We start from the raw sequence: 17,089 nt of genomic DNA, 5'->3' as shown, positions 1-17,089 counted from the left end.
ATAATAATATCATAGCACCATATCAATCATGTTGACACTGATATAGTATTATTATAATAATATCATTACTCTTAAACATAATAATAATAATAATAATAATAATAATAATAAAATATCATAACACCATATCAGTCATGTTGAGGCTGATATAGTATTACGATAATGTTATTTATACTAAACATGATAATAATAATACTAACAATAAAAATACAACACCATATCAGTCATGTTGAGACTGATATAGTATTATTATAATAATATCATTACTCTTAAACATAATAATAATAATAATAATAATAATAATAAAATATCATAACACCATATCAGTCATGTTGAGATTGATATAGTATTATAATATTATTACTATTAAACATAGTAATAATATTATCATAACACCATATCAGTCATGCTGAGATTGATATAGTATTATAATATTATTACTATTGAACATAGTAATAATATTATCATAACACCATATCAGTCATGTTGAGCTTGATATAGTATTATAATATTATTACTATTAAACATAGTAATAATATTATCATAACATCATATCAGTCGTGTTGAGATTGATATAGTATTATAATATTATTACTATTAAACATAGTAATAATATTATCATAACACCATATCAGTCATGCTGAGATTGATATAGTATTATAATGCTATTACTATTGAACATAGTAATAATATCATAACACCATATCAGTTGTGTTGAGATTGATATAGTATTAGAATGTTATTACTATTGAACATAGTAATAATATTATCATAACACCATATCAGTCATGCTGAGATTGATATAGTATTATAATATTATTACTATTAAACATAGTAATAATATTATCATAACACCATATCAGTCGTGTTGAGATTGATAAGGTATTATGATAATATCACTATTAAACATAATATTATCATAACACCATATCAGTCATGTTGAGATTGATATGGTATTATGATATTATTACTATTGAACATACTAATAATATTATCATACCACCATATCAGTCATGCTGAGATTGATATAGTATTATAATATTATTACTATTAAACATAGTAATAATATTATCATAACACCATATCAGTCATGCTGAGATTGATATAGTATTATAATATTATTACTATTAAACAGTAATAATATGATCATAACACCATATCAGTCATGCTGAGATTGATATGGTATTATAATAATATCATCACTATTAAACAGTAATAATATGATCATAACACCATATCCGTCGTGTTGAGATTGATATGGTATTATGATAATATCATCACTATTAAACAGTAATAATATGATCATAACACCATATCAGTCGTGTTGAGATTGATATGGTATTATGATAATATCATCACTATTAAACAGTAATAATATGATCATAACACCATATCAGTCATGCTGAGATTGATATGGTATTATGATAATATCATCACTATTAAACAGTAATAATATGATCATAACACCATATCAGTCGTGTTGAGATTGATATGGTATTATGATAATATCATCACTATTAAACATAGTAATAATATGATCATAACACCATATCAGTCGTGTTGAGATTGATATGGTATTATGATAATATCATCACTATTAAACATAGTAATAATATGATCATAACACCATATCAGTCGTGTTGAGATTGATATGGTATTATGATAATATCATCAGTATTAAACAGTAATAATATGATCATAACACCATATCAGTCGTGTTGAGATTGATATGGTATTATTATAATATCATCACTATTAAACATAGTAATAATATGATCATAACACCATATCAGTCGTGTTGAGATTGATATGGTATTATGATAATATCATCAGTATTAAACAGTAATAATATGATCATAACACCATATCAGTCGTGTTGAGATTGATATGGTATTATTATAATATCATCACTATTAAACAGTAATATCATAACACCATATCAGTCGTGTTGAGATTGATATGGTATTATGATAATATCATCACTATTAAACAGTAATAATATGATCATAACACCATATCAGTCGTGTTGAGATTGATATGGTATTATGATAATATCATCACTATTAAACAGTAATAATATGATCATAACACCCTATCCGTCGTGTTGAGCCTGCATACTGTTTAGTCAAGGTAACCTGCTCATGTTTCTCCTCCATGTTGTGTAGATGTGCTGACCACCACAATCAAGAGGGGTTTGTGTCCTGTGACCGTTAGAAACCAGCGTAACCACCGCGTGACTTGTGCTGGGGCCTTGCAGCACCGCGATCAAAGAAACAGTAGAGAAACTGACCCGACTGTTGGAAAGTGGCCACTCTCCCTCTTCAGCACTGACCACACTCAGACACCACCTTCAGGAGGAGCAGGGGGATGCTTACGTGTACGCCTCCGCACGTCGCTCCACCTGCCCTGATGTGACGTTCTGTTACAGGTTAGTTTCAGGAACATTGCTCCCAACGTATGGCTTATTCAAATACAATCCCAAAATGTGTCATGTGCTTGAAGTGCATCAGTATAACTTCAATATTGTATCAATATAATTCACATTGCCCCGTTCCTTTTCCTTGAAAATACCCCTGACACAGTTCTGTTTCATGGCCAGCTGTCAGTTCATACTTAATACAGCTAGTCGTGATCATGCTATGGACTTCAGGTATTCACACTAAGCTGTCCTAGTGGAGATTAACCCATTTTTGGAAGAAGAAGAAAAAAAAAGTGAAATGTAAAGAAGCCCAACCTGCAAAATTCAACCTGAAAATGATGTCTTTGTTTTACTTAAAAGGGTGTCCAAGAGAGTCCCAGCATGTGTTTTTATTGTCATTACAGATTATACTACACCATTTTTGAGAGGACTTATGGAGCATCTTCTGGGGATGGCATGTTGTGCCACCTACAGGAACGTCTCGATGCCTACAACAACGAACAAGGCGAGATATGTGCTAAGATGTGCTCAGACGAGGGTCAAACCATCGCTGCTGTCAGCAGTCCTGTGATGAAAAGAGTGCACAAACACGAAAAGCACAGTGGAGACATGATGTTCGTTGATTCATCAGGAAACTGCGACCGAAGGAACAGCAGGATTTTCCTCCTCCTGACACATTCAGCTGCAGGTGGGCTGCCGCTGAGAGTGGTGGTCACAACCTCTGAGTCACACAATACCATCAGTGCAGGACTCAAGTTGCTGAAGACCATCCTTCCCAAGGAAGACTTTCCTGGAAGGGGAGAGCTTGGCCCACAGGTCGTAATGACTGATGACTGTAAAGCTCTGCGACAGGCAGTAAAAGATGTCTACCCTCAAACCGACCTCATCCTCTGTGTCTTCCACATGCTCCAAGCAATGTGGAGATGGCTATGGGACGCTCACCATGGGGTGCCAAAAAATGATCGGCAGCATCTCCTCGAAATGTTCCAGTGTCTCATCTACACCAAGTCACCACTGGATCTGGAGGTGTCATACCATCAGGCAGTCCAGGACCCCACAGTAAATCAATAAAGGCCATCTGGCTTCAGTTTTTGGGAGGCGTGAGGTTTGGGCTATCTGCCTACGGTTGGACCTTCCAACATGAGGTGGCAACACAAACAACTTTGTGGAAAGTGCAATGAGGGTCCTGAAGGACAAGATCTTTTACAGGCTGAAGGCCTACAGTGTCACACAACTGATAGACTTCATCACAACCAGGCTGGAGGCATATTATGTGAGAAGATTGATGGATGTGGCAAACAGCAGGACCACGAAGCAGCGGCCCATATTCAAAGGCGTCATGAGTGCTGACAGAATTGTCAAGGTGTGTATTCTCAATGCATGCCGGCTCATACTGTATAGTTCACAACAATGTTCGTAATATCACCTTCAACATTCTTCTCTTTTTTCATATTGTGGGAAGATGAGTCAAACTATGCCGTTCCCAGTGCATCAACAGACGCCTTGTACCTGGTGAATGTGTCTGTGGGCACTTGCACCTGTCCAGGTGGCTACAGTGGTGCTCCCTGCAAGCACCAGCATGCAGTGATGCAGGCCTTCAAGCTGCAAGGCAGCGCCTTCTTTCCAGTCACCTCACCCACTGCAAGCCAGTTGTTTTATGAGACGGCCATAGGTATAGTACCTAGGTTGCTTGTCCGGGAATGTCAGCAGCTTTCTTATTCTGAGAGAGTCCTGGCCCTGATGAAGTGTTTGCACCAGTGCAAAATGTGCACATCTGTACAAATTACATTTGTAACTGCACTACTGCATGTAAGCTTTGAGTTGATAAAAGACTGTAAAACAGAACATTAAAGTTGAAGTCCGAGTTGCAAGGGAATGAATACTATAGTGGTGTTAGACCCTTTGGTATGAGACCACAGTCTCATTAGTGCCCGATATCTTACACCAAAAAACCCCAACAACAAAAACCCAAAACAAACTGTATTGCTTACTTCATGACTTCTGTGTACCTCTCACCCAGAGGTGGAAAACTCCGCTTCAGAAAGGAGAAGTACTAACCATGTATTTGCTCCACCCATGCACTAAGCCAGCTGATCCTAATTAGCACACTTCAGCCAGGTAGGAGAACTAATTAGTGAAATCAGCTGGTTTAGTCCATGGGTGGAGCAAATACATGGTCAGTACTTCTACTTTCTGAAGCCGGGTTTTCCACCTCTGCTCTCACCTTGTCTGTCCAAAAGGGACAGCTCAGCGTACCAGACGACTGGTTTATGGGTTTGGAGTTTGAGAGAGAGGAAATCTCTGAGGAAACTCCATCCAGTTCAAGTGAGTATGAAAGTATAAAAAAGTATAAAAAAAGTATAAGAGTATAAAAGAGTATAAAAAAAACTGAAATTTTTGATGCCACGTTTTCTAAAAGTATAGCTGTGGACAGGCAACTTAGAAAAAAGGTTTATACTCAAGAGCTGATATCGAGGTATAAAAACAAATAATTCTTGTGTCATGAAAGCCCAAAAACTTCGCCCTCGCCTAAAAACGTCTGGTGACACTGCGAAGACATGAACTTCTCAGTAAACGTGTGTCATCCATGATAGTTCTCACATGTTTCCTGGCTGGAAAAAGCCGCCCGACAACAGGCCTGACTAAATATCAAACCCTTCCTGGTGTTCACTGGGACGACCTTCACATATGAACTTCATATTACATCACTGCTGACATCAACAGCTCTCCAGGAAAACAGACGGTGTGGTGTTCACTTGTTAAGTGTTCTAGTTTGTTCACCTGCTTCACCCTCTTGCTGGGAGGCAACAGGGCGAACCACTGGGCCGCTGTGCCGCCCAAACATCAACTTCCTGTTGACAAAGACAAATATGACCCCTAACGGGAGCAGCCGAATGTAGCAGTAGCAGTAGCAGTAGTAGTAGCAATAGTAGTAGCAGTAGTAGTAGTAGTAGCAGTAGCAGTACTAGTAGTAATAGTAGTAGTAGTAGTGTGTTAATAGTAGTAGCAGTAGTAGCAGTAGTAGTAGTAGTAGTAGTACTAGTAGTAGTAGTAGTGGTGGTGGTGGTGGTGGTGGTGGTGGTGGTGGTGGTGGTGAAAAGCGTTTGAAGGGCAACATGCAGAACAGAGCCAGATGTGTGCTCCTGCAGGTTAACACACGGGTGGCGTTGTGTGCTCATGTGCAGGCGTGTAACCAGGCAGCTAGTTCCTAGAGACACGCCGCCATGCTGTGCTACGCATGCTGGGGGTGTCTAATGAGGAAGGGACTTGTTTGTGGCTCTGACGGTTTCTAGGTTTCACCATCACAGCTGTGGCCCCAGAGGAGCAGAGTAGGGGGAAGCTGCTGCTCTCTACAAATGACATGTGCGCCGCAGGAAACTGAGAAACCCTCTCAGCTCAACAGAAAAACACCCCGCACGTGGACTCCGACACACCCTTTGTCCTGTGAAGGGCTCAGACGAGAGAGCTGTGGGACTACACCCAACAGCACGGCAGCCGTCAACGGTTCTGCTCACATGAACGCAGGCAAAGGACCAACTCGTAGTACAGGGAAGCAAGTTTATTGGCAAAAGTACATCTGCTAAAAACCACAATGCAGCAGGCAGACATGAGAGGCCAAGACGTTGCAGATATGACTGACACGATGCTCGACCACATGTCTCCATCTAAACCACACTCTCATCCACACAGAGAGAGAGGAGCAGCATAACACAAGACATTTCTTCTCTTCTCTCTGGACACAACGGCCTATCTGGACATTTAAACTAGTCAATAACTTGACACGCACTTTGATTCGGTCACATCACCCCCCAAACGAAAACCTCTTTTTGTTTGTGTTTTTGTTCATGTTCTGGTTTGTCAAGAAACCAACTTTTGTTGATATTTCCCTCTTTGCAATCTTTACTATATTCATAACGAGTTAATTAGTGAATAATAATAAATGATTATGTTTTCACTGTTTCTATGCTTTGTTATTAGGTTTTTCATTTAAAATGATGAGCAGAAGCATCCTTTAACTTTAGCTGAGCAACATTAAACACCGTCTGAAGCACAACAGAATGGACTTTTGGCAGAAGTTCGGTTTTGTTGGTTCTGACTGCTGGGATCAGGTCACGTCTTCATGTGTGTGATGGGATCAGGTCACGTCTTCATGTGTGATGGTATCAGGTCATGTCTTCATGTGTGTGCTGGGATCAGGTCACGTCTTCATGTGTGTGATGGTATCAGGTCATGTCTTCATGTGTGTGCTGGGATCAGGTCACGTCTTCATGTGTGTGATGGGATCAGGTCATGTCTTCATGTGTGTGATGGTATCAGGTCATGTCTTCATGTGTGTGATGGTATCAGGTCATGTCTTCATGTGTGTGATGGTATCAGGTCACGTCTTCATGTGTGTGATGGTATCAGGTCATGTCTTCATGTGTGTGATGGTATCAGGTCATGTCTTCATGTGTGATGGTATCAGGTCACGTCTTCATGTGTGTGATGGGATCAGGTCACGTCTTCATGTGTGTGCTGGGATCAGGTCACGTCTTCATGTGTGTGATGGTATCAGGTCATGTCTTCATGTGTGTGATGGTATCAGGTCATGTCTTCATGTGTGTGATGGTATCAGGTCATGTCTTCATGTGTGTGATGGTATCAGGTCATGTCTTCATGTGTGTGATGGGATCAGGTCACGTCTTCATGTGTGTGCTGGTATCAGGTCACGTCTTCATGTGTGTGCTGGGATCAGGTCACGTCTTCATGTGTGTGCTGGTATCAGGTCACGTCTTCATGTGTGTGATGGTATCAGGTCATGTCTTCATGTGTGTGATGGGATCAGGTCATGTCTTCATGTGTGTGATGGGATCAGGTCACGTCTTCATGTGTGTGATGGTATCAGGTCATGTCTTCATGTGTGTGATGGTATCAGGTCATGTCTTCATGTGTGTGATGGTATCAGGTCATGTCTTCATGTGTGTGATGGTATCAGGTCATGTCTTCATGTGTGTGATGGTATCAGGTCATGTCTTCATGTGTGTGATGGTATCAGGTCATGTCTTCATGTGTGTGATGGTATCAGGTCATGTCTTCATGTGTGTGATGGTATCAGGTCATGTCTTCATGTGTGTGATGGTATCAGGTCATGTCTTCATGTGTGTGATGGTATCAGGTCATGTCTTCATGTGTGCTGGGATCAGGTCACGTCTTCATGTGTGTGATGGTATCAGGTCATGTCTTCATGTGTGTGATGGTATCAGGTCATGTCTTCATGTGTGTGATGGTATCAGGTCACGTCTTCATGTGTGTGCTGGGATCAGGTCATGTCTTCATGTGTGTGATGGTATCAGGTCACGTCTTCATGTGTGTGCTGGGATCAGGTCACGTCTTCATGTGTGTGATGGTATCAGGTCACGTCTTCATGTGTGTGCTGGGATCAGGTCACGTCTTCATGTGTGTGATGGGATCAGGTCATGTCTTCATGTGTGTGATGGTATCAGGTCACGTCTTCATGTGTGTGATGGTATCAGGTCATGTCTTCATGTGTGTGATGGTATCAGGTCATGTCTTCATGTGTGTGATGGTATCAGGTCATGTCTTCATGTGTGTGATGGGATCAGGTCATGTCTTCATGTGTGTGATGGTATCAGGTCATGTCTTCATGTGTGTAATGGGATCAGGTCATGTCTTCATGTGTGTGATGGTATCAGGTCACGTCTTCATGTGTGTGATGGTATCAGGTCATGTCTTCATGTGTGTAATGGGATCAGGTCATGTCTTCATGTGTGTGATGGTATCAGGTCATGTCTTCATGTGTGTGATGGGATCAGGTCATGTCTTCATGTGTGTGATGGTATCAGGTCATGTCTTCATGTGTGTGATGGGATCAGGTCATGTCTTCATGTGTGTGATGGGATCAGGTCACCTCTTCATGTGTGTGATGGGATCAGGTCATGTCTTCATGTGTGTGATGGGATCAGGTCACGTCTTCATGTGTGTGATGGGATCAGGTCATGTCTTCATGTGTGTGATGGGATCAGGTCATGTCTTCATGTGTGATGGTATCAGGTCATGTCTTCATGTGTGATGGTATCAGGTCATGTCTTCATGTGTGTGATGGTATCAGGTCACGTCTTCATGTGTGTGATGGGATCAGGTCACGTCTTCATGTGTGTGATGGTATCAGGTCATGTCTTCATGTGTGTGATGGTATCAGGTCATGTCTTCATGTGTGATGGGATCAGGTCATGTCTTCATGTGTGTGATGGTATCAGGTCATGTCTTCATGTGTGTGATGGTATCAGGTCATGTCTTCATGTGTGTGATGGGATCAGGTCACGTCTTCATGTGTGTGATGGTATCAGGTCATGTCTTCATGTGTGATGGGATCAGGTCATGTCTTCATGTGTGTGATGGTATCAGGTCATGTCTTCATGTGTGTGATGGTATCAGGTCATGTCTTCATGTGTGTGATGGGATCAGGTCACGTCTTCATGTGTGTGCTGGTATCAGGTCACGTCTTCATGTGTGTGATGGGATCAGGTCATGTCTTCATGTGTGTGATGGTATCAGGTCATGTCTTCATGTGTGATGGTATCAGGTCATGTCTTCATGTGTGATGGTATCAGGTCATGTCTTCATGTGTGTGATGGTATCAGGTCATGTCTTCATGTGTGTGATGGGATCAGGTCACGTCTTCATGTGTGTGATGGGATCAGGTCATGTCTTCATGTGTGATGGTATCAGGTCATGTCTTCATGTGTGTGATGGGATCAGGTCACGTCTTCATGTGTGTGATGGGATCAGGTCACGTCTTCATGTGTGTGATGGGATCAGGTCATGTCTTCATGTGTGTGATGGTATCAGGTCATGTCTTCATGTGTGTGATGGGATCAGGTCACGTCTTCATGTGTGTGATGGTATCAGGTCATGTCTTCATGTGTGTGATGGGATCAGGTCATGTCTTCATGTGTGTGATGGGATCAGGTCATGTCTTCATGTGTGTAATGGTATCAGGTCATGTCTTCATGTGTGTGATGGTATCAGGTCACGTCTTCATGTGTGTGATGGTATCAGGTCATGTCTTCATGTGTGTGATGGTATCAGGTCATGTCTTCATGTGTGTGATGGTATCAGGTCATGTCTTCATGTGTGTGATGGTATCAGGTCATGTCTTCATGTGTGTGATGGTATCAGGTCACGTCTTCATGTGTGTGATGGTATCAGGTCATGTCTTCATGTCACCTTTTCTTCACCTGAAATTCACATTAAACAAACAGGTAAGTGGGGAAAATATTCTTGTGCTTCCTTTCCAAAGGGATTTAAGGGACCACAGACGCTTGGACTCCGACACGCATGTTTGACAGATTTTTATAAAATACATTTCTTGTACAACCATAACACATTTGTATGTATGCTGATGACTGTCTTCTAAGCCTGATGGTGTCAACACACTACAGTTGACATTAGCAGATGCTTTCATCAAAAGCCACATGCATCTGAGAGGTAGTGGGCTTGTAGCATTAGGAGTCTAAGCCGTGGAGTCTCGCTGGAGACTTGTCCCCGGCGGGGTTTGAACCCTGATCATTCTTACCCATACTACTGAGCTATGCAGCTGCTACAGACATACTACTTGTTCACTATGAATGTTGTGTGATTAAATGAGGAGCATCGACCATTACCTTAACCAGGCTGAATATCACGCTATAGCAGAGAGAAAATAGGAAGAGGAATATGAAGGAGGCGGCGATGGACCACAGGCTGCTGAATTCGTCCTGTTCCCCGCCATCTTCTGCACAGGTCAGAGCAACAGCCAGCTCTGGCTCAGTAGGCCGCTCTGAGAAGAGGAAGGTATCGATCACAGGGGCAAGGTTAATAATGTGTGTGTATGTGACCGTCAGACACGGCGATGAAGCCAGACTGCTTTAACCAGTCTTTCCATCACACTGAGTTTACTTGGTGAGGTGAGCGCCCTCTTTTCTAAGTCGGCCACCTTTTAATGAGAAATTGAACTTGCACACTATGTCGTCGTCTTTGTTTGCTTGCATGTTTACCTGCCTGAACACTGACCATTGTACGTTTAGTTTTTTTGTCATACTCTTAACAAGTCAACCTTAATGATTTGTGTTCATCTTAAAACTACTGACACAAAGGGTTCATCTGGACTCAGCAGTGCATCCTTTTGTAGTGATTCTCAGGGTTTAAGTTAGTCATTAACTTGGCAACAGTCATTCTATGCAAGAACATTTATTTGACCATTCCACAAGACACTGCGGAAGCTCTGGGACAACGAGACAGACAGTTTTTGCAATAAGTACACCACAAACTGATGTATTCACTCAAACAAGACAACAAAATGTTACAGCAAACAATTTGATGAGCAACAAAACTCTACTAACATTGATGACTTAACACAAAGACTGACGATACCGCCAACACACAGGACACACTGGCCAAACAACAGGGTACACACACGGACAACAAGACAATGCTGACTCTGAAGCTGCGCTGGTGTTCAACATTCAACTGTATTACCGAGGTTTTTAGACACGCCTCGTGGCGTCATGCTTATTTTGCTTCCGGCAGGCCAGACATTGCAGGTGAAGAGGACATTTTGATCCCACTTGTCCTTGGTGGTGGTGAACACACTTGTCACTGAATAGCCGTTTTGGGTCTTTTGTGGGGGGGAGGTAACACCGTCCTGAAAGCTTCCCGCTGCATTTCCAATCATCTCTGTCCAAGCTATGTAGTAGTCAGACTTGGAGGGGCTGGTGACCAGACACACCAGAGTGACCTCAGTCTTCATGTGCTCCTGCGGGAGAATGTGCACTGCCACTTTGGTTGTGTTGCCATCTGAAACAGACATTTGGTTGGTCAGATAAACTGAGTGGTGGTGTCTTGATGCATGCTCAATAATCCAGCTAAGGAAGCCAAAGAAGGTTGAATTAACGTGGTGTCCACATGAAGTGATCCAACCTTCTCTGATGTGAGTGAAGAAGTAAACGAAGATTCTGGCTACACTGTCATCATTTCTATACACAACCGGCACATTCCTGTGTGTATGTTTAGTTGTCATCATTTCTATACACAACCGGCACATTCCTGTGTGTATGTTTAGTTGTCATCATTTCTATACACAACCGGCACATTCCTGTGTGTATGTTTAGTTGTCATCATTTCTATACACAACCGGCACATTCCTGTGTGTATGTTTAGTTGTTATCATTTCTATACACAAACGGCACATTCCTGTGTGTATGTTTAGTTGTTATCATTTCTATACACAACCGGCACATTCCTGTGTGTATGTTTAGTTGTTATCATTTCTATACACAAACGGCACATTCCTGTGTGTATGTTTAGTTGTCATCATTTCTATACACAACCGGCACATTCCTGTGTGTATGTTAAGTTGAACGGCCCTAGAGAGCAGCGGCCTTCACTTTAGTCAACAATTATTTGGCTGTTGAAAAGGTCTCAAAATGTGTACTTTTACTCCTTAAAGGCAAAACGTTGACAATAACAGTTGATTCACTTTCCTTGCTGGTGACTTACCTCCCTTGTGGACGGCGAGATCTTGAATGATGGGAACGGGATCATCTTGCCTAAGGGCAGAACAGCGAACCGTGTCCACAGATGCCCATTCTGTCAGACTTTTGGTCAGAGTGCTGGTTTTGCTGTGCTGTGTGTTGTTACGTGTAATGGTTCCCATCTGTCTGGTCTGATCTTTTCCACCAACCTGCCAGGTAATGGTGGTTCCAGATACGACGCCATTGTCCTTTCCAGTGACAGTACACTCCAGTTTAACCTGGTTGTCCAAGAAAAGTGCTTTGGCCTCTGGAGAGCTTAACGTCATCGTGAGTGGAGCTACATCAGACAAATTAGATGTTAGAGGGTAGAAAATATAATTTTCCTGACATCTGAAACAGGGGTACTAACAGTAAGAAATTCCAGACATTCATGTTTTAAGAATATAGTAATCTTATTTGGTTACAATTATGTGAAGAAGGACAGGATTAGGAGCAATTATATTAGAGGGACCGCTCAGGTTGGACGGTTTGGAGACAAAGCAAGAGAGGCAAGACTGAGATGGCTTGGACATGTGTGGAGGAGAGATGCTGGGTATATTGGGAGAAGGACGCTAAATATGGAGCTGCCAGGGAAGAGGAGAAGAGGAAGGCCAAAGAGGAGGTTTATGGATGTGGTGAGGGAAGACATGCAGGTGGCTGGTGTGACAGAGGAAGACGCAGAAGACAGGAAGAGATGGAAACGGATGATCCGCTGTGGCGCCCCCTAACGGGAGCAGCCGAAAGTAGTAGTAGTAGATTTGGTTACAATTATGTGCTGGCTAGAATGCTATTGCATGTAAAAACCAAAACTACTGTACCATTAGAAATCGTCTTCGTAGTTGTAGTTCCCTGGTGTTGAACCACGCAGGTGTACACGCCGTCACTTTCCCAGTCAGTCTTTCTGACTTTCAGGATACTGGCGGCTGAAGCGAGGTGTTCAGCCTCCACCTGAGGACACGTCTGGAACTCTTTCAACACACGGTCACCCTTTTTCCATGTGATTGTCACATTTGGTCCCAAAACCCCGTCAGTCAAACATATGAGGGACTGGTCGTCTCCTCTTGGCACCGCCTGCAAAGTCACCGTAGCTTTGGGGACTGATGGTTTGGCTGGAAAAAGATGAAATTTGAACAGTTCTTTTATTTTGTGGTCTAAAACTGACCCTATCTGGTTATTATTATTATTATTAATATTGTTATCACCGTATATTTTAATCTTGAGGCAATACAGTAATTGACATAGTTTTCACATAAAAAAGTAAAAGTGAAAAGGATTAATATCTTGTAAGGATGTTAAAGCTAGAATAAGACCATGACTACCTTCCACTCGAACTGTTGTGAGTTGTCCAGTGTGATTCACAGAACAACCAAAGGACTTTCCTGAGCCCCACTCGGCTCTCGGCACTTGGACCTTACTAATCCTTATGTATTTGTTGTTCCTTTGGACTGAAGGATACTGCACTGTCTCCAGGGCATTTCCACTGGCGTCCGTCCACGCAAAAGTCAGGCTGTCGGGGAAGAAGTCAGTGGCGAGACAGCCGAGAGTGACGGTGTCCCCGCTTGTAGAGTCGCACTGTGTCAGAGGGAACACATCCGGTGCAGCCGTCCCTGTAAGAGACGTGTTTTACCGGGTTAGGGATCATGCAGAAAGGGTCATAACACCACAGCAGGACAGTGTTCATCAGCCGTCCCAGTAGGGGACGTGTTTTACCGGGTTAGGGGTCATGCAGAAAGGGTCATAACACCACAGCAGGACAGTGTTCATCAGCCGTCCCAGTAGGGGACGTGTTTTACCGGGTTAGGGGTCATGCAGAAAGGGTCATAACACCACAGCAGGACAGTGTTCATCAGCCGTCCCAGTAGGGGACGTGTTTTACCGGGTTAGGGGTCATGCAGAAAGGGTCATAACACCACAGCAGGACAGTGTTCATCAGCCGTCCCAGTAGGGGACATGTTTTACCGGGTTAGGGGTCATGCAGAAAGGGTCATAACACCACAGCAGGACAGTGTTCATCAGCCGTCCCAGTAGGGGACATGTTTTATCGGGTTAGGGGTCATGCAGAAAGGGTCATAACACCACAGCAGGACAGTGTTCATCAGCCGTCCCAGTAGGGGACGTGTTTTACCGGGTTAGGGGTCATGCAGAAAGGGTCATAACACCACAGCAGGACAGTGTTCATCAGCAGAGACGTGTGAGCTGCTGTCGGAGATTTAACACTGCCTCACAGCAACTTTTCCTGAACGACCGCTTATCAGACATCACTGAACAACAACACGCAGCCTCACCCCACACACGCACAACCTTATCATTACTATGGAAAAGCTACAACAGCACGACACAACTGCAACGTCTCTAACTGCCTATTTTGTGCTACATTTCCACACGTCACACGTGACTACACAAACACGGTTTCGCATGGCAAGTTTTATACATTTTAAACTGCAGTGGGTTCAAGTCGGGAGTAGAACAATGTGAAAATGACTAACACACCAGTTTTACAAGCGTACAGCTGAGGAGCATTTTCATCACAGGTGTGAAAACCTCCCGTTTGTGCTACAAGCCGTTGTGTCCGCTGTATATGTTGACGCACTATGAAGGACTGTGTAACTGACCTGCCAGTGCTCTCATGTACTGGGTACATTCATGAGGCGCAAGTTGTACCTTACATGAACGTCCAAGCCCACATTCCTGTTTGACCAGAAGGTTAGAGTATCAAATGTTTCGCCTGTTTGAATCCAATTCCTAGACTCTGACAAATAATGAACATGCGACAATAAAGCAGAAGACCGTGATATCCGCCTGTAGCAGTAAAGGTGGGGCGGCGTGGAGAAATAGGATTAAAACATGATCTAATGAGTCCGTGACACGGTGGATACTGTCTCACCTGCTGCCAGACAAACGGCGGAGCTGAACCATCATCTTCTCAGCAGCTCATCACTTTAACATGTCTTATCTGTCCACACGTTTACCTAAACGCTCTGGAGGGTTTTCTGTGATTGTATTTCTAAAAGGAAAAATGAGCTTTTAGGTGAAAAAAATGGTAAAGAGAGACTTACCGGTCGCAGCAACATCGACTTTGGTCCCTTTACCCCAGTAGTCAAACACACAGTGCTGCAGCTTCATTCAGTGCCAACACAAAAACCTGCATGCCATTAATCCCCCGTCACTCTTCTGGTAAATGCACGAAACACACGGAAGTGAAGTTAATTTCACATTCTTGCAATTCATAATTCCGTACATCAGTTCGTCGACGTGTGAAAAACCTAACAGTCCAAGTGTAGTCCATAATAAAAGATCTTTTTCTATTTCTTTTTTTTTTCAAACCCAGGAGAGGATGTGCTGTGGCTGTGTTTCCCTCTGTGGTAAGTGAGCAGATGTATTTTTGTCTACATGATATATGTACAATACTGTACCGAGTACTGTACCACATCAATAACACTACGTACAAAAGCCCAACTCCTTTTCCAGTTCACAGTGAAATGAGTACAAGTACAATATCTCCCTCATAATCACAATAACAAACACAATACTACTACCACTACTAATAATGATAACAATAACAGAGTACAATATCTCTCTCATAATCACAATAACAAGAATACTACTACTAATGCTAATAATAATAACAGAGTACAATATCTCCCTCATAATCACAATAACAACAATACTACTACTACTACTACTACTACTACTACTTATAATAATAACAGAGTACAATATCTCCCTCATATTATACAGAGTACAATATCTCCCTCATAATTACAATAACAACAACAATACTACTACTAATAATAATAACAATAATAACAGAGTACAATATCTCCCTCATATTATACAGAGTACAATATCTCCCTCATAATAACAATAACAACAACAATACTACTACTACTACTACTACTAATAATAATAATGATCAGTTTTCTAAACTTTGCTTACCCCCAGAAGTAATATTAAAGAAACACTGACTGAAATTCATAACTTGTCCTTTGTTATTGCTGTACTGAGTTTTCATATACATCCTCAACTTGTACAGAGCCTTGTCTCTCATTTGAGGTTTTTGTAATGGTGTTTATCACCGTGTGCCCCAAGTACACAGTGATGCATGTCCTCACAAAAACCTAAGCTGCTGCAATTGGTGGCTGCCGAAGGCTTTTCTGAGCAAGGTCTTCTAAAACATTTGACCTTTTTGTCACACAAATGAATAAAGATGTCTATTTAGCACCTTTTCAACATAAAGCATACCTAAAAACAAGTTGCAAAAAATGAATTCTCACAAAACAAGATAAAAACAGGTAAAAAAAAAGAAAAGTTATCAGAACAATACAGGGAATATACGTATATTAAAATCAGTAAGTGTTTTTATTTTTACCTGTCACCATCTTCCGTGACGCATTTTCTAAAAATGGCTAAAAACCACTTCTCGGCATTTCAGATGATTCTGAGCATTTGGGGGGAGGGAGTTGGAGTGGCGGGGGGTTAGGGGCAGGAGGAAGGTGGTTAGCTGGCAGGATGAAGAGGAGGGAGATTTAGATGGGTGGATAGCTAATAAACGTCATGATCACCGCAACTTGGTTGCGGGTCACTTACTAGTGGTGTTGTATATAATTCTCTTACCGCAACACCTGCCCCTACAGTGTTAATATAGCTACCACTCAATTTTGGGACAATTTGAAACTATTTCTTTTATCACTGAAACTTCCGCTCCGGAGTCAGCTAGAAACATAATGTTTTGTTTTGTCTTGCCTCTTCTAAACACATTTTCAGGTGAAACCTCAAATCTACTCATGTTAGATGCATCTTGGCTGTCGTGTGTGTGTGTGTGTGTGTGTGTGTGTGTGTGTGTGTGTGTGTGTGTGTGTGTGTGTAATGAGTCGCGGCTTCTCCGTAGATTGTGTCACCTTGTCATGGTGGAGAAACTTGCGTGGTGGTCCTAAGATCCCGAGAACAATGCCGCCTGGAGCTATGCTCCTGGTAGGGTCACCCATAGCGGTAAGGTCAAGGGGGAGGTCCCTGACAAAGAGCAATCCAACCAAGACCTCAATGGTGGAACAGGTGGAGGATGATGGCTGACTTTAGGGAAGCATCACAACGGCTGGGAAGGCGGATGAAGGCTACAGCA

The 17,089-nt window shown here is 42.3% G+C and overlaps 1 protein-coding gene, 1 pseudogene and 1 gene segment (V, D, J or C); 2 read left to right on the top strand and 1 right to left on the bottom strand.

Moving 5' to 3' along the window:
• LOC130113067 (uncharacterized) overlaps nt 1-17,089 on the top strand; it is a 1,140,561-nt gene that overhangs the window by 810,711 nt on the left and 312,761 nt on the right. The window lies entirely within an intron of this gene.
• Nucleotides 1-17,089, top strand: part of LOC130113250 (Ig mu chain C region membrane-bound form-like) — a 406,488-nt gene that overhangs the window by 88,171 nt on the left and 301,228 nt on the right.
• Nucleotides 1-17,089, bottom strand: part of LOC130113254 (Ig mu chain C region membrane-bound form-like) — a 49,599-nt pseudogene that overhangs the window by 21,386 nt on the left and 11,124 nt on the right.

The sequence above is a fragment of the Lampris incognitus genome, chromosome 5 (genome assembly GCF_029633865.1).
Source record: "Lampris incognitus isolate fLamInc1 chromosome 5, fLamInc1.hap2, whole genome shotgun sequence".
Lineage (NCBI taxonomy): Eukaryota > Metazoa > Chordata > Actinopteri > Lampriformes > Lampridae > Lampris > Lampris incognitus.
The sequence above is the reverse complement of the archived record's forward strand: the minus strand, read 5'-3'. Positions and strand labels throughout refer to the sequence as shown.